The sequence below is a fragment of the Leptonychotes weddellii genome, chromosome 8 (genome assembly GCF_054177405.1).
Source record: "Leptonychotes weddellii isolate Sample4059 chromosome 8, ASM5417740v2, whole genome shotgun sequence".
Classification (NCBI taxonomy): Eukaryota; Metazoa; Chordata; class Mammalia; order Carnivora; family Phocidae; genus Leptonychotes; species Leptonychotes weddellii.
The window spans coordinates 43,056,269-43,074,948 of record NC_138376.1 but is presented as its reverse complement, the minus strand read 5'-3'; the positions used below and the strand labels follow the sequence as shown (position 1 = coordinate 43,074,948).

Here is an 18,680-nt window from a genome sequence, read left to right as displayed (position 1 = left end):
CTACATCAAAAGCTAATGATGTAATGTATGGTGATTAACATAACATAATAAAAAAAATGGGATAAATGTTACCTACTTAGAATGGTGTGGTAGGGACTGAGAACAATAGAGCACCCAGCATAGTACTTGTCAGAGAATATATTCAATAAGGAATTAGTTTCTTTGTCCATTTTTTGATTAGAACATTACTTTAAGATCCTTTTTTGAGCTTTTTAAATTTTTTTTTATTTTTATTTTTTTTTAAGATATTTATTTATTTGACAGAGAGAGAGACAGCAAGAGAGGGAACACAAGCAGGGGGAGTGGGAGAGAGAGAAGCAGACTTCCCGCCAAGCAGGGAGCCCGATGTGAGGCTCGATCCCAGGACCCTGGGATCATGACCTGAGCCGAAGGCAGATGCCTAACGACTGAGCCACCCAGGCGCCCCTTGAGCTTTTTTTAAAAACCCACTTTATTGAGGTATGAGTGACATACAGAAATTACATATTTCATGTATACAACTTGGTGAGTTTGTACATGAGTATATTCTCGAGAAATCATCACCACAATCAGTGCCATAAACATATCTGTCACCTCAAAAGTTTCCTCCCTTTCTCTTGTTTTTTTTTCGTGATGACAGCATTTAATGTAAGGTCTGCCTTCTTAGCTAATTTTAAAGTTTGCATTACAGCATTGTTAACTGTAGGCACTAAGCTGTATGGTAGATTTCTAGGTCTTACTCATTTTACATAATTGAAACTTTACCCTTTGACCAATACTTCCGTGTTTCTCCCTCTCCCCAGCCCCTGGTAACCACCATTCTACTCTCTTTTTCTGTGAGTTTGACTGTTTTAGATTCCACCTGTAAGTGGGATCATATAGTATTTGTCTTTCTATGTCTGGCCTATTTCACTTAGCATATGTCTTCTCGGTTCATCCATGTTGTAACAAATGGCAGGATTTCCTTCTTTTTTGAGGATGAAGCGTATGTCTGTGTGTGTGTGTGTTTGTCTGTATGTCTTATCTGTGTCTATCTAGATATCACATTTTCTTTATTCATTCAACTGTCAACAGACATTTAAGTTGCTTTTATGTTTTGACTATTGTGAGTAATGCTGCGGTGGACACGGCACTACAGGTATGTCTTCGAGATCCTGATTTCCATTCCTTTGGATATATACCTGGAAGGAAGATTGCCACAGTATATAGTTGTTATCTCTTTAATTTTTCGAGGAACCTCTGTAACTGTTTTCCATAGTGACTATATAAATTTACATTCCCACCAACAGTGTACAGGGCTTCTAGTTTTTCCACATCCTTCCCAAGATTTTTTTTTTTGGCTAATAGCCCCAACAGATTTGAGATGATATTCCACTGTGGTTTTGATTTGCATTTCCCCATTGATTAGTGATGTTGAGGTCCTTTTCATATACTTGTTGGTCATTTATGTCTTTTTGCAGAAATGACTATTCAGTTCCTTTGCCCATTTTTAAATTGGGTTGTTGTTATTATTACTGCTATTGAATTGTAGGAGTTCCTTATATATTTTGGATATTAACCCTTTATCAGATAGATACATGGCTTGCAAATATTTTCTCCTAATCTGTGGGTTGCCTTTTCATTTTGTTGATGGTTTTCTTTTTTGTGCAGAAGCCTTTTGGTTTGATGTAGTCCCACTTCTCTAATTCTGCTTTTGTTGCCTATGCTTTTGGTTCCTGGATTGTACGTAGGAATTTTGGGATTCTTTTTTCTATTTATATAAAAATTGCCATTGGGATTTTGATAGGGATTTCATTGAATCTGTAGGTCATTTGTGGTAGTGTGGACATTTTAACAATAAAAAATGTTCCAATCCATGAACTAGGGATTAGGAATGGCTTTTCATTTATTTATGTCTTAATTTCTTTCATCAGTGTTTTGTAGTTTTTAGTGTATAAGTCTTTCTCCTTTTTGGTTTAGTTTATTTCAAATTATTATTTTTGATGCTATTATAAATATGGTTGCTTTCTTAATTTCCTTTTTGTATGGTTTGCTGTTAGTGTATAAAAATGCAATTGACTTTTGTATGTTGATTTTATATCCTGCAACTTTACTGAATTTATTAGTTTTGACAGTTTTTTAATGGAGTCTTTAGGTTTTTCCATATATGAGATCATGTCATCTACAAACAGAGACAATTTTCTTTCTTTTACAATTTAGATGTTATTTCTTTTTCTTGCCTAATTTCTCTGGCTAGTACTTTCAGTACTGTGTTGAAAAGAAGTGGCAAGAGTGGGCATCTTTGGCTTGTTCCTGATCTTAAAGGAAAAGCTTTCAGTTTTTTTTCATTAAATATGTTCACTGTGGGTTTTTCATATATATGTCATCTTTATTGTGTTGAGTTAAATTCCTTCTATACCTAGTTTTTTGAGACTTTTAATCATGAAATGGTGTTTTGTCAAATGTTTTTTTCTACATTTCTTGAGATGATGTGGTTTTTATCTTTTTTTCTGTTAATCTGATATATCACATTGATTTGCATATACTGCCATCTTTGCATCCCAGGGATAAATCCCACTTCATTATGGTGGATGATCCTTTCAATATGCTGTTGAATTCAGTTGGATATTATTTCTTCAGGAGTTCTGCATGTATGTTCATCAAGAATATTGGCCTGTAGTTTTCTTTCCTTGTGGTTTTAGTATCATGCTAATACTAACCTCATAAAATGATTTGGGAACTGTTCCCTCTTTTATTTTTTGGAAGATTTTAAGAAGGATTCATATTAATTCTTTAAATGATTAGTGGAATTTATCTGTGAAGTCTGCCTGTCCTGGGACTTTCTTTATTTTAGGAGATTTTTCATTACTGATTCAATCTCCTTATTTGTTATTGGTCTGTTCAGGCTTTCTCTTTCTTCTTAATTCAGTCTTGTTAGGTTTTATATTTCTAGGAATTTATCCATTTCTTCTAGTTTTTCCAGTTTGTTGGCATATAATTATTCATGAGTCCCTTGTGATCTTTTTTATTTCTGTGGCATCAATGTCACAGAAATAAAATGTCTCTTCTTTTGTTTCTGATTTTATTTGAGTCTTCCCTTTTTTTTCTCAGTCTAGGTAACTAAGGATTTGTCCATATTTTAGATCTTCTTAAAAAATAAACTCTGGCTTTAATTATTTTTCTTTTGTTTTTGTATTCTCTGTTTCATTTATTCTTGCTCTAATCTTAATTATTTCCTTCCTCCAGCTAACTTTGGGCTTGGTTCTTTTTTTTCTAGTTTTTGCGCTTTTTTTTAAAAAAAGATTTTATTGATTTATTTGAGAGAGAGAGCACACAAGAGCGGGGAGAGGCAGAGGGAGAAGGGGAAGCAGACTCCCCGCTGATCAGGGAGCCCTACTTGGGGCTCGATCCCAGGACCCTGGGATCATGACCTGAGCCCAAGGCAGATGCTTAACTGACTGAGCCACCCAGGTGTCCCTAGTTTATTTCCCTTTTTGATATTAATCTGGATAGCGTGTTTGCATGAATATACCTACAAGTGTAAACCTTATTTCACTTTTTAACAGGTTTATTCATAAATAAGCCACACGTTATAGAGTTTACCTATTTAATTTACTGCACACACAATTCAGTGATTTTGAGTATATTTACAGTTACTCAGTCATCACTGTAATCTAATTTTAGAACATTTTCATCACTTCAAAAAGAAATCTTATACCCATTAGCAGTCACTCCCAATTTCCTACCAGCCACTTGTGCTCTATTTTTAGCCCTCTGCAACCTCTAATCTACTTTCTATCTTTGTGGATTTGCCCATTCTGAATATGGAGTTTTAGTTTGCATTTCCATGATAACTGGCAATGTTGATATCTTTTTATGGGCTTGTTGGCCATTGATGTTATCTTCTTTTGTGGGATGTCTATTCAAAACATTTGACCAATTAAAAAAAATTTGGGTTTTTATCTTCTTATTAATGAGTTGTAAGATTTCTTTATGTGTTCTGGCTATAAGTTCTTTATCAGATATATGTTTGAAAATACTTTCTTGCCCTCATATTGTTTTTTCACTTTCTTAATTGTGTCTTTTGATAAGAAAAAGTTTTTAATCTAGATGAAGTCCAGTTTCTTAATTTTTTTTTGTGGTTCATGCCTTTTGTATCATATTTAAGAATATTTACCTAACTTAAGGTTACAAGACTTTCTCTTGTCTTTTCTTCTAAAAGAAAAAAAATCAGTTTTTCTAAATACTTATATTTAGAACATTATATTTATAAAACTTTATCATCTTAGCCTATAAATTTAGGCCTATGATCCATTTTGATGATTTTAATTTCTATGTATGACATGAGGAAAAAGTCAGGATTGATTTTTTTTTTCCATTAGTACACCTAATTCTTTCAGCATCATTTATTTTTTTTCTTTTAAAATTTTTTATTTAAATTTAAATTTTATTTAAATCCCATTTAATTAACATATACTGTATTATTAGTTTCAGAGGTAGAATTCAGTGATTCAGGACACCTGGGTGGCTCAGTCAGTTAAGTGTCTGCCTTGGGCTCAGGTCATCCTGGGATCAAGTCCCATATTCAGCTCCCTGCCTCCCCCTCTACCCCTCTCACCTGTTTGTGTTCTCACTCTCTCATGTTCTCTTTCTCAAATAAATAAATAAATATTAAAAAATATTAAATATTAAAAAAAAGAATTCTGTGATTTGTCAGTTGCATATAACACCCAGGGTTCATTACATCAAATGCCCTCTTAATGCCCCTCCCCCAGAAGATCAGCAAGAACAGCCAGCCAAGACCAAGTTTATCGATCAATGAGAACGGCAGAACTCCAGCGCTAGGGGAATACTGCACATAGAATTCAGGGCTTTTTTCCCATGATTCTTTAGTCTTTCAAAGTTAATTTTTTTAACTTTTTTTTTTTGAATTTTTCTTTTTCCCTTTTTCAACCAACATCTTAACCTCTTTTTTTTAAAAAAAAAATCTTTTTTATTTTTCATTTTTAGAGTCATATTCTATCCCTTCATAGTAGTTACCCTTATTTTTGGTATGTATATATATAAGTTGTTCTCTCTTTCAGCATCATTTATTAAAAAGACTATCATTTCTCATTGAATTACATGAGCATTTTCACCAAATAAAATTTGATCAATACATTTGAAACTATTTTTGGACTCTTGATTCTGTTGCACTAATCTATACATCTGGCCTTTTGTCAACAACACACTGTCTTGATTATCATAGCTTTAAAGTTTTGAAATCTGACAGTGTAAGTATCTAAACTTGTTTTTCTTTTTAAAATTGTAATGGATATTCTAAGTGTATGAAATTCCATATAAGCTTAAGTGTCAGCTTGAAAAACTACAAAAAAGCCTGAGTTTTATTAAGTATACTTTTTAGTTTGGAATAGTTTTAGATTTATAGGAAAGTTGCAGATACAGTATACAGAATTCCCTTACACACTTTACCCAGTTTCTCCTGATGTTAACATCTTATATTACTATGGCACATTTGTCAAAACTAAGAAATCAGTATCAATGCACTGATGTAAATTGAACTCCATACTTTATTTGGATTTTATTAGTTTTTCAAGAATGTTCTTTTTCTGTTCCATGATCTAATTGAGGATATACCACATAGCATTATTTTTTTATGCCTCCTTAGTCTTTTCTAATATATGATAATTTCAGTCTTCTTTTTCATGACTTTGACAGTTTTGAAGAGCTTTGGTTATGTATTTTGTAGAATGTCACTCAGTGTGGGTTTTTCTGATGTTTTCCTCATGATGACGCTGGAATAATAGGTTTTTTTTTTGGTGGGGAGGGAAGGATAACACAAAGGTGAAGTACCCATCTCATCATATTAGAGAGTATATGCTATCCACATGACTAATCATTGATTATATTAACTTTGATCATTTGGTTATGGTAGTATTTGTCATGTTTCTTCATTGTGAAGTTATTGCTTTTTTTCTTGCACTTTTTTTTTTGGAATTGAGTTACCAAGTCCAGCCCCTACTCAAGATAGGGCAGAAGGGCTGAGATTAAACTTTTAGAGAGGAGAGTATGTATATATATATATATCTTTACATTTGTTTGAGGAGAGTTATGGTTGTAACGGTCTTCCAATCCATGAACATAGTATATCATTTCACTTATTGTTTTTCTTTATCTCAGCAATGTTTTGTAGTTTTCAGTGTACAGATCTTGTATGTCTTTTGTTAAATTTATACCCAAATATTTCATTTTTAAAAATATTCTTGTGAAGAGATTTTTAAAGATTTATTTTTTTGTTACTAGCCTATGAAAATAGAACTAGTTTGGTATGTTGATCATATATCCTGCAATATTGCTAAACTCACTTAATGATTCCTGCAACTTTATTTGGAAATTCCTTACATTTTTCTGTATAGATGATCATGGTATTTAAAAATAAATACCATTTTCTTCTTCTAGACTAATCTGTATGACTAAAATTTATTTTAATGATTTTATTGCACTGTACAGGCCCTTCAGTACAATCTTGAATAGTAGTGAGAGTGTACATTTCTTGCCTTGTTCCTAACCCTAGGCAATCTTTTACCAGTACCTGTTGGTTGTTGATTTTATATAGAAACCCTTCATCAGATTGAGAAAATTCCTTTTTATTTGTAGTCTTTTGAGAGTTTTTCTCTTTAATTATGATCAGGTGTTGAATTTTTCAAAAAATTTTTCAGCATTTATTGATTTATATTGTTTTCCTCCCTTATTTAATTAATATGTATAACATTGATTTTGTATGTTACATTAATCTTGCATTATTGGGATAAATGCCAGTTAGCCATTTTCTATTATTCTTTTTATGACTGCTGGATTCAATTTGGAAATATTTTATTAAGTACTTTTGTGTCTGTGTTCATGAGAGATAATGGTCAGTAGTTTTCTTGTGATTTTTTTGTATGGCTTTGGTATCAAGGTAATATTAGCTTTTCTGAAAGATTTGTGTAGAATTGGTATCATTTTTTTCCTTGTTTGGTAGAATTTACCAGTGAAACTGTCTGGACTTGGGCTTTGTAAGTGTAAGGAAGATTCTAATTACTAATTAAATTCCTTTACTAAATATTGGGCTATTTAGTGTTTCTCTTTCTTCTTGAGTAAGTTTTGGTAATTTGTGCCTTTCAAGGAATTTGTTCATTTCATTTCCAGTTTGTTGGCATATTTTATTTATTACATTGCATTATTCTTGTCCTTTTATTTATTTTTTAATTTTTTTTTTTAAGATTTTATTTATTTGCGAGAGAGAGAATGAGAGACAGCATGAGAGGGAGGACGGTCAGAGGGAGAAGCAGACTCCCTGCTGAGCAGGGAGCCCGATGCGGGACTCGATCCCGGGACTCCAGGATCATGACCTGAGCCAAAGGCAGTCGCTTAACCAACTGAGCCACCCAGGCGCCCTCTTGTCCTTTTAAAATTATTTGTTTTATTTTTTTAATTTTAATTCTAATGTAGTTAACATACAGTGTTACATTAATTTCAGGTGTATGGTATAGTGATTCAGCAAGCCTATCCATTACTCAGTGCTCATCATGAAAAGTGTATTCTTTAATCCCCATCACCTATTTTACCCATCCCCCCCCGTGCACCTCCCCTCTGGTAACCATCACTTTGTTCTCTATTCTTAAGAGTCTGTTTCTTGGTTTGTCTCTCTCCCTTTTTTTCTCTTTGCTCATTTGTTTTGTTTCTTAAATTCCACACATGAATGAAATCATGTGGTATTTTTCTTTTTCTGACTATTCCACTTAGCATTATACTCTCTAGCTCCATCCACGTTGTTGCAAATGACAAGATTTCATTCTTTTTTATGGCTGAATAATATTCCAGTGTATATATGTGCCACATCTTTATCCATTCATCTATTGATGGGCACTTGGGCTGCTTTCATAATTTGGCTTTGTAAATAATGCTGCAATAAATAGAGGGGTGCATGTATCCCTTTCAATTAGTGTTTTTGTATTCTTCAGGTAAATACCTAGTAGTGCAATTATGGATCGTAGGATAGTTCCATTTTTAACTTGTTGAAGAACCTCCATACTGCTTTCCACAGTGGCAGCACCAGTTTGTGCTCCCACCAGAAGTGCACAAGGCTTCCTTTTTATGCACATTCTCTCCAACATTTGCTTCTTGTGTTTTATATTTTAGCCATTCTGACAGGTGTGAGGAGATACCTAATCATAGTTTTGATTTGCATTCCATGATGATGATGATGATGATGATGATGAGCATCTTTTCATGGGTCTGTTGGCCATCTGTATGTCTTCTTTGGAGAAATGTCTGTTCATATCTTCTGCCATTTTTAAATTTGGTTATTTGTTTTTTGGTAGTTCAGTCGTATAAATTCTTTATATATTTTGGATACTAACCCTTTATCAAGATGTCATTTGCAAATATATTCTCCCATTCAGAAGGTTGTCTTTTAGTTTTGTTGACTGTTTCCTTTGCTGTGCAGAAGTTTTTACTTTGATATAGTCCCAATTGTTTACTTTTGCTTTTGTTTCCCTTGCCTCAGGAGACATATCTAGAAAAAAGTTGTTAAGGTTGATGTTGGAGAAATTACTGCCTGTACTTCTTCTAGGATTTTTTTTTAAGATTTTATTTATTTATTTGACAGAGACACAGCGAGAGAGGGAACACAAGCAGGGGGAGTGGGAGAGGGAGAAGCAGGCTTCCCGCAGAGCAGGGAGCCCAACGTGGGGCTCGATCCCAGGACCCTGGCATCATGACCTGAGCCAAAGGCAGATGCTTAATGACTGAGCCACCCAGGCGCCCCACTTCTTCTAGGATTTTTATGGTTTCAGGTCTCACAGTTAAGTCCTCAATTCATTTTGAATTTATCTTTGTTTGGTGTAAGCAAGCAGTCCAGTTTCATTCTTTTGCATGTAGCTGTCCTTTTTTCCCCAGTACCATTTGTTGAAGAGATTGTCTCTTTCCCATTGGATATTCTTTCCTGCTTTGTCAAAGATTAATTGACCATATACATGTGGATTTATTTCTGGGCTTTCTGTTCTATTACATTGATCTATGTGCCTGTTTTTGTGCCATATTTTTGTCCTTTTAATGTATGATTTTTAATGTTCTTTCATTCCTGATATTATATATTATGTAATAATCATTTGTTATTGGTGGTTATAATTGAATTCATGCACCGCAGGGTTTTTTCTCAGCTTCTCCATTATCATCTGGGCCTGATGCTCTTTGTGTTGAATAGCTTCTTGATAACTTTCTCTTATTTCTTACATGGAAATTGCTTGGCTTAAGCACTCTATCTCTCACAGGGTCAATAATAGTAAACTTCATTCTTTTAGGAAATTAGTTATTCCATCTAGATTTTTCAAATGACTTATACAGGATTGTGCAAATCCTTTAATGGTTTTTAAAAAGTTTTCTTGGTTTCAGTAATTATTCTTCCTTTGTTATTTCTTTGAATATTTATGCTTTCGCTTTCTACTTTTTTTTGTTTGTTTTTTTGCTTGATTAAAAATGAGATTTTGGCTTTTTTATTTTGTTGGTTTTTTTTTTCCCCCAAAGATCCAACATAATTTAATTTTTAACTTCATTGATTTTCCATTTCTGGTTTATCTTTTGTTTTTATTTTTGTCTGTACTACTTCCTTCCTTCCTTCCTTTTTTTTTTTTTTCTTATATTTTTCTAGATTTTACAATTGGGAAATGAATTTATTTTTGCTGCATTACTGTTTTTTGCTTTTAGTATTTAAATTTATACATACTTTTTGATTATTGTTTCAATTGTATTCCCTTGATTTTAATGTGCAGTGTTTTCATTATTACTTTTTAGAAATTCTGTAATTTTGATCTTCTCTTTTTCCTAGAAATTGTTTAAAAGTTTAAAAAATTTACGTTGAAAATTCTTTTATTTTGATTCTGTTGTCAACTTCTGGTTTTATTGCACTATATTGGAGAATGTTATTTGCATAACGTCTTCTTAATGGGATTTGTTGTAATTTTTTCCTGGACTTATATGTTCAATTGTCAGAAATGTTTCCTGTCATATAAGAAGGTAAATATCTATTTTGAGAATGGGAAACTCAATATACATTTGTAAAATTTTCTTTATTGAATATCTTCTTTAAATATTCTATATATATATATATTTTTTTAACCTATCTTGTGTCATCTAGTCATTTTTATCTAGTCGTCTTCTATCCTGTTTCATGAATGTGGTTTTTATTTGTTGCATGGATATTCATAACTCTTACATCTTCATTTTGGATTGTGGCTTTTGACATCAAGTTTTAGCTGGAAGTTTACTTTGTCTTATATATGAGAATTGCATTTCTTCATTTTGATTATTCTTATTTGCTTAAACCTTTGCACATTCTTTTGTTGTTTGCTTTTTCCATAATTTTTAGTTTCTCTTATCTCAGGCGTAGAGTTGGTCTTTCCTTTTAAAAGCAGTTTGAAATTTTTTTCTTTTAAGAGATTGAGTCTGTTTTTATTCACTAATAGGTTTGGCCTTACATCTGTCATAATGCTTATGTTCTAATTTTGTTATATTACTATGTGCCCTGTGCACTATTTGCTATGCTTCTTTCTCAATGTGGTCAGTTTTAAATTTCTTTTTGCCTTGCCTTTCTTTGGGATTTAGGAAGTTTATGTTTTTCCAGTGCTCTTTTTCCTTCCAGTTTCATTGAGTTAATTGACATACAGCACTGTATAAATTCAAGGTGTACATCAGAATGATTTTACCTACATATATTTTGAAACGATGACCACAAAAACTTTAGTTAATATCCATCACCTCTCATATAGGTCCAAAAAATTTTTTTTCTTGTTATAAGAACTCAGGATCTCTAGTCTCTCAGCAGCTTTCAAATATACCATACAGCAATGTTAACTACTGAGGGTCTTTATACAAATACCTTTAGTCGTCTATAAAAATACAGTTTAGAATTCCTTTAGAAGCCTTTTGCCTTCCTTAGGCATCTATGCTTTGTGTTGCTAACTTTAAATGATACCTTATCATCTCTGTGGCAGTTAATGAATTTATTCTATTTTCCTCTTTCCTTCCTCCTCTTCTTATTTGTTTAATGATATTACTTCTACTTTGTCAGATTATGTAATATTTATAAACGATTTTCCATTCATGTCCCTCCTTTGCTTCAAATCTGCAATTAAATATATTCAGTGTTCATCACCAGCCCCTTTACCAATAATTTCTAGTCACCATTTTGGTTTATGAAGCTTCTTCTATAGTGTATTCCTTAGGAAGTGCTTGTGAATACAGTATTCTCTGAATTCTTGTATTTTAACATGTTTTCTTTGTTCTTGCTACTTGAATGACAATTTGGCTGTCACTGTCTTGTCGCTGTCATTAGAAACTCTTGTCTCTGTGCTTTTCACGGTTTTTCTTTGAATTTCTTTGAGATGTTGTTCCACGGCTGTTATGTGTGCTTCTGATGTCAACCTAATTGTCTTTCCTTTGTAAGTGGCTTTGTCTTTTCATATGGAAGCCTGGAGAGTTAAAACAAAACAAAAACCTTTATGTGGAAAGTCTAAGAGCATAATTTATGTCTCAGAATTAAGAATTCCACTTATCCCAGAATCCTTTTAATAAGTGGATTCAGGGCTTCTTTTAATTCTGGAGTATTATCTTGGATTATAGTTTTTAAAATATGTATATATATTTAAGGTTTTATTGATTTATTTTAGAGAGAGAACATGATTGAGAGGGGCAAAAGGACAGGGATAGAGAATATCCGTGCTGAGCACGAAGCCCGATGCAGGGCTCCATGTCATGACCCTGAGATCACTGTCTGAGCTGAAACCAAGAGTCAATCACTTAACTGACTGAGCCACTCAGGTGCCCCTTGGATTATAGTTTTAAATAGAAGTTCTGTTACATTGTTTTAATTTATATCTAAGGACTCTAATTTTAGATATGTTGCGACTTCTTGAGCTAACTTCTACCTCTACCACTTTCCTCACCTTTTTTATCTTTTTTAAAAAATTCATTTTTATTGGCTATGTTTAGTTTTTTCTCTCTCAGTGCCTTTAAAAATTTAAATATTTTCTCCCTTAGTTTCTAGTAATTTAATTGTGATAGCTGAGATTATTTTGTCTTTTCAATTTATTTCCTGTGTTCTTATTTTATATCATCCTTGTTTATGTCTGAAAAATACTTGTGTAACATTAATCCAGGTTATGGCATTTTGTTGCAGTTTTTTCCTGCTTCATGTTTATTTTTGTGTGAGGGAAATTTACTGAAACGTTTGGATTCTCATTTTCTGTTTTTCATTTAGTAGTTTTGTTTGGATATTGTCTGCAAGTTTTCTCAATTTGAAATGTTTTAAATATATTTAGACCTCTAATAGTAGGGGTATAAAAGTTTGGCTTACTAGGCTTCTTATTTCTTGAGCATCTCCTTTTTATGTATAGTAAAGTTTGATGTTTAATTAATGGAATTGTTTATTGGGATGGGTTAAGTATGTCTTCTGTTGGGGAGGTGGAGAAATGAGAAGTACAATGTGTGCATTTAAGATTTCTATGGCACATTTAAGAGTAAATGTCCAGCAAGTAGTTAAATCCTGATAAGGAGCTCTATCTCATTTGGAGAGGGGAAGGAATTGGAGAGTGAACAGAACTGGAAGGGATTATGGCAGGAGCCTGCTTCTCCCTCTGCCACTCCCCCTGCTTGTGCTCACTTGTATGTACTCTTTCTCTCCTTCTCTCTCTCTCTTTCTCTCTCTCTCTCTTTTTCTCTGACAAATCTTTAAGAGAGAGAGGTAAAAAAAAAAAAAAGAATGGGTGGATGAAAATTCAGGTTAGTGTGTTGGTTTGGTGGCAAGATGTTGACTTCTGTTTTCTCTAAAGAAGTGCAAACTGTCACCGGTTGAGAGGGAAAAGGTAGTTTTGTTGATTTAGCTGTGTGGAAAATGTGGCCCAGAGGAAAGTAAAGAAATAGAGAAGCCGCGTTGAAGTCTCGTTGAAGCTGGAAGTTATAGTCTATGTGACTGTCATACAATTTTCCCCCTCGCATTGCTATACTTATGTTATACTATACTTATACTATAACATTGCTGTACTGGGTCTGAGGAGGCTTTCAGTTTGATTTACTGAATATTGAGGTTTGCCTAAGCAAGTGCAGCAGATGAACAGTGAGATAAAGGGATGAGAATTTCAGTTAGCAATTGAAATACTGAAAAACAGTGTTTAAACTGGGTATGAAGAGATGTGAAGCCAGGACAGGACACAGGATAGCAACAGACATAATTTATTGGATACTTAGTACATGCCTGGCTCTTTTCCCAGCACTTTATATGCATTCTCACATTAATCTCATAAATCACTGAACTGTAAGTAAAAAAAAAATTTTTATCCTTTTACAGATGAGGAAACTAAGAATGGAGAAGATTAATAACTTGTCCAAGATCACGTAGACATAATTTAATAACCAATGAAAATTCCTTTCACCAAATTGTTGAAAAATCATGTTACACCCAAATAGTCTTTCTAAAATATAGAAAATGTTGATGAAACTATTGACTCTACTGTTTTTATGACATTTTAAAATATTAAAATATTAACTATATTTTTTAATTTTAATTTTAATTTTTTTAAAAGATTTTATTTATTTATTTGACAGAGACAGAGATAGCGAGAGCAGGAACACAAGCAGCGGGAGAGGGAGTGCAGGCTTCCCGCTGAGGAGGGAGCCCGATGTGGGACTCGATCCCGGGACCCTGGGATCATGACCTGAGCCAAAGGCAGACGCTTAACGACTGAGCCACCCAGGCGCCCTAACTATATTTTTTTAGATACTTACTTTTTCTAAACAATAATGCTAAACCATAGCAGTAGAAATATAAAAATACTGTGTTATTTGAAAGAATGCAACATAAAAGAAATCATAAGACAAAGGATAGTTAAGACCCCAACTTTTTGGTGGCAGTGGATCAGCTCACTTTTATGAATCTTCCCTTCTGTGCCTAGAGATGTGCAAGGCACTTTCACAAAGCCTCTTATTTTGTTAAAAAAAATCTTATGACATTGGGAGTATTAATGTCACTTAGACAGTAAGGTCAGATTAAGACAGATGAATTAATTTATCCAGAAGTGCATTCAGTTACACAACAGAGATAGAATTCCAGGCCTAGTTTGTGTGGTTCTCCTCTCTGCATGATTCCTCCTAAACTTCTTGTCTGTTTATTTGGTAAGCAGGGAGAAGCTTCCCTAAGTCTTAGATCTTCAGTATATCTTTTGGCATGCTAGAGGTTTGTTTACAAACTAAGAATCAACCATGTAGTAAGATCAAAGTCAAAATAAAGTATTTAACAATAAAATAAGGAAACTCCTCAAAATTAAATTATATTTTAATGGTCACCCACCTGATTTTGAGGGTTGTGATGGCCACAAACTAAGTTATTCTCCATTCTTTTAATTTTTTTGTGGGTAAGTACCAGAGGCCATAGCATGAAAGGAAATACACATGCAATGCAAGTTTTACATGTCTGTTGTTGGTTGAAATTCCTTCTTAAAAATAGCTGCTTTTTGTGGAATAAATCATCTTTGACATTAGCTGTAGAAACTGGATTTAGAAATAATGTTTAGTGTAACATTTTTTCAATTCTTTTATATTAAGAAAGAAATTAATAATAGGATAGCAAAATAATAAATTAGAGCTAGGGACATGCTATATGTGTTTTTTCCACCATTCAAACAAATATACATGTACAAGGTTCTCCAGGCCATGAAAGCAATCAAATGATCAGGTTAGGTTCTGATTACAATACTGAATTTCACAGGTTGTGTATTGCCTTTAATTATTTTATGGAAAATGGCCCCAAAGAAACCATCCTTCATCTCCCAATGAAACATTATTCAGGCAATCAAGAGGACACTTCTAGGTAAAGATGATTTACCACCATCTTTTGATAACCAATGTGCATAATTTTACAACAGCAAATGCTGTAGCCCTATCCATCAATGCTTTTCCTCATTTCCTTTATCCCCTTGAAATTAAACATTTAAGAATAAACAACCCATTTCTCCTTCCTTGATATGCTTTAGTGTTTATAAAGAAGGGGACTATACCTTCTGCTCAGCACAATTCTAAGTATTCTAAGTAATAAAAAAAAACAACTCATGTAGATGTTTCTTCCCTTTAAAGAATGTGCAAGTCAGGAAAACAACACCTATATAAACAAGATACCTGTTGAACAGCTTGGCCATCCTAAAACTCCGTGCCAAGTGTAAAGCTATATACAGTGTCATTGTAGAGAGGTGTTGGTAAGAGCAGAAAGGATGTGTAAGTATCTTGAGATCTGGGCTAGAGCGTGGTACCAAGGGCTACTGTATCAGCACTTTTTGGGAACCTGTTGGAAATGCTGATTCCTGTTAAATCAGAAACTCTGGAGTGGAGTCCACAGTTTGCAGTCTAACAAATTCTCCAGGAGATTCTGATGCAGCTAGTGTAAGAATCACTGCTGTAGATGATAAAGAATAGGTGACATTTTGTTCATATAATTATGTATCAGGATGTACATGAAGTAGGAATAAAAATAAATCCTCAAATAATTTGGGGACTTTGTTATTGATAATCTTTGATGATGATTAGTTACTTTTTACAAAACCTCCTGCTAATTGGAAAAAGTAAGATTGGGTCATCAGAGAAGTAAGAGGAGAAATTTTTACCAGCCAAAGTAGTTATGTAATCCCAGATTTGTTTTTTCTACTATGTGACAACTGCCCTCCTCCATTTATATACAGAAGAGCTAAACTGCAGATTTACTTAGCAAGTCACATATGACAGTACCTGGAACTATGGGAAGGTACGTGGCCTAAAGACTTACAGATATGCCGTGGTCCTCAGATCATCAGAATCAGCTGGACTTCTGTTAAAACAAAATGCTGGGCTCTACCATCTGGAGTTTCTGATTCATTAGGTCTGCAGGAGGGCTTGAAATTTTGCCCTTTGAAGTTCCCACATGAACTGAAGCTGAGCTGGCTGATGTGGGGGCCATACATGAGAACCAATGGCTTGGGTGAATCCTTCTGACTATTAATATGAATGTTAAGTTTAGGCATAGTCATTGCAGTATTTTCCTGTTGTATTAGGTCCTGACACATCCCTTTAATTTTTCAGACTTTTTGACCTAGAGATTTTAAACTTAGTGGATCCTACATATGTCTTTGTTTCTCTTTGGTATTTTCATAAGCTTTTCTGTAGAACCCCAATGGCTAGCAGCACCCCCCCCTCCCAATTTGGTTAATTTACAGGAAAACATTATTCTTTGCTCGCTCTGTTGTCAGCTGTCAGCTTGTCAGCTAGTGTTTGTAAATACAATTGGAACAGATGAACTATTTGGCTTGAGTTGGTATTTCACTGTGCTTATGAAATGCAAGAATTCACGAAAGTGGGAGAATCCATGTTCCATAATGTGATGTGGTTGAATTTTTTTTTTTTTTCTAAGTGCTGATTATGTTAGCCAGGTTTTATTTGTTCTTCCTTCAGTGATTCATTTTCTATGGTTTTGGGAAATTCATTAAAATATGAAACTATGGAAAACAATGTTGGCATATGCATCAGTACATTTATTCCGAGACTCTTTCACCCTTAGACCTATTTCCACTCAGGCATTTGAAGTATTTACAAGAAAAAGGCTTTTGCTTTCCTTTCTTGCTCTCATGTAGAATGAAGTGTTTTCTCTGGTATGAAACAAAGTGTGGCATAATTGCAGAGAACTTTGCTTGTTATGATGCAATACTTTGCTGAACAGAAGACAAAATCATGGCTCCTAATGACCGTTAGGTTTCAAAAAGCCTAAATGTTGGAGGGTGTGCCTGTGTTTGTATTTTAAGAGGCTTATTCCCCCTCTCCCCACCCTTTATTATACTGCCCCTGATAGTTTAATAGCTGTACTGATCTGTAAATATTACACATTTTAGGAACAAATTCAGCTAATATTTATTGTTAAGTATGTGTAGATACTTTTACGTACACTGGCAATTTGGGAAAAGTTTTGAGGATGCAAAGGGGTGGGTATCAAGTAAGATGCTTAAAAAATTTGAGCATAGTATTTTAAAGGCATATAACTAAGAACTATGTTAGTTTTTACAGCCATCTAAAAATAAATATTTTAGGTGTTAATTTTAAAGAGGCGGATACTAAGGTAAAGTCTCAAATAATTTCAAGTAATAACTTATAAGTAACTCCACTTTTAATGAAAGCTTTATTTTGGTTTTAAAATGCAACTGTTGGGTGGCAAGGTTAAATTAGAATGATCAGTTCTGATAGATCCAGAAGAATGATCCAATCCATTGGCTCCATTCCAAGAGAATGATCAACTTTAAAGTAAAAAGTAAAATAAAAATAAATATGAAAGGATTGATATAAACCTGATCACATTTCCTTTGGCAATGAAAGTAATGTCCTACTGTCATGAGTGTACAGTATCAGAGTTATTTTATAAATTAACTCAATTATCTGCTGCCATAATAGATTTGATATTTATATAGTCACTTCATGAATTCCATAATAAGTTATTTGATGTCAGGAAGGGTTAAAATCAATAATCTAGAAGGAATTTTTAAATTTCATATGTATTTTATATAATCCATTTTTATTTTTTATTTTATTTCTCTTATTGAGTACTAGAAGGCTTTTAACTTCTAGATACTAATTTGCTAACCCTTTGTTATTACATGCAAGTTTATTCTAATCTGTAGTCTATCTTTAGACTTTTAAAATATCTTTTGATAAGCCATTATATTTTTAGTATAGTCAGATAATCAAAATTTATTATGGTTTTATTACATTTTACTTAAAAAATTCTTCTCTGCCCCCAAATTATAAATATAGTTTCTTATGTTTCCTTCAAAAGGATTTAAAATTTTGTTTCTCATACCTTGGTCTTATTTCCTCTGTGTATGCATGTGTGTGATTATTCAGTTTTAATTTTTTAAATTATATTTAATAGTCCAAGTACCATTTGCTGCGGTTACAGTTCCTTTCCAGATACTGAACTTATTGAAGGCAGTTTTGGGCTCCCTTTTCTGTTCCACTCATCTTTTATCTTTCCCTGGGTTGGTGGTATACACTCTTAACTCCCATAGCTGGATATGTGTTCAGGAACAAATTCATTTCACCCTCTTGGTCTTCTCCTAAATTATCTTGGCTATTGGGTAATTTGTTTTTCTGCTTAAATCCTATAATCATTTTGCCACATTACAACAAAAATCTTCTTGGGATTTCTTTTGAAAATGCATTAAATTTTGATTAATTTGGAGACATCTAACATCTTTGTGCTATGAAGACTTTTTTTTTTTTTTTAAAGATTTTATTTATTTATTTGAGACAGAATGAGAGACAGAGAGCATGAGAGGGAGGAGGGTCAGAGGGAGAAGCAGACTCCCTGCCGAGCAGGGAGCCCGATGCGGGACTCGATCCCGGGACTCCAGGATCATGACCTGAGCCAAAGGCAGTCGCTTAACCAACTGAGCCACCCAGGCGCCCTGTGCTATGAAGACTTTATAGCTTCAAGACTGTGAATGAGGTTTTTTTTAATTATGTTATGTTAATCACTATACATTACATCATTAGTTTTTGATGTAGTGTTCCATGATTCATTGTTTGCATATAACACCCAGTGCTCCAATCAATACGTGCCCTCTTTAATACCCATCACCAGGCTAACCCATCCACCCACCTCCCTCCTCTCTAGAACC

The 18,680-nt window shown here is 33.6% G+C and overlaps 1 protein-coding gene across 7 annotated transcripts in view; it reads left to right on the top strand.

The window, feature by feature from the left end:
* COL21A1 (collagen type XXI alpha 1 chain) overlaps positions 1-18,680 on the top strand; it is a 217,989-nt gene that overhangs the window by 155,645 nt on the left and 43,664 nt on the right. The window lies entirely within an intron of this gene.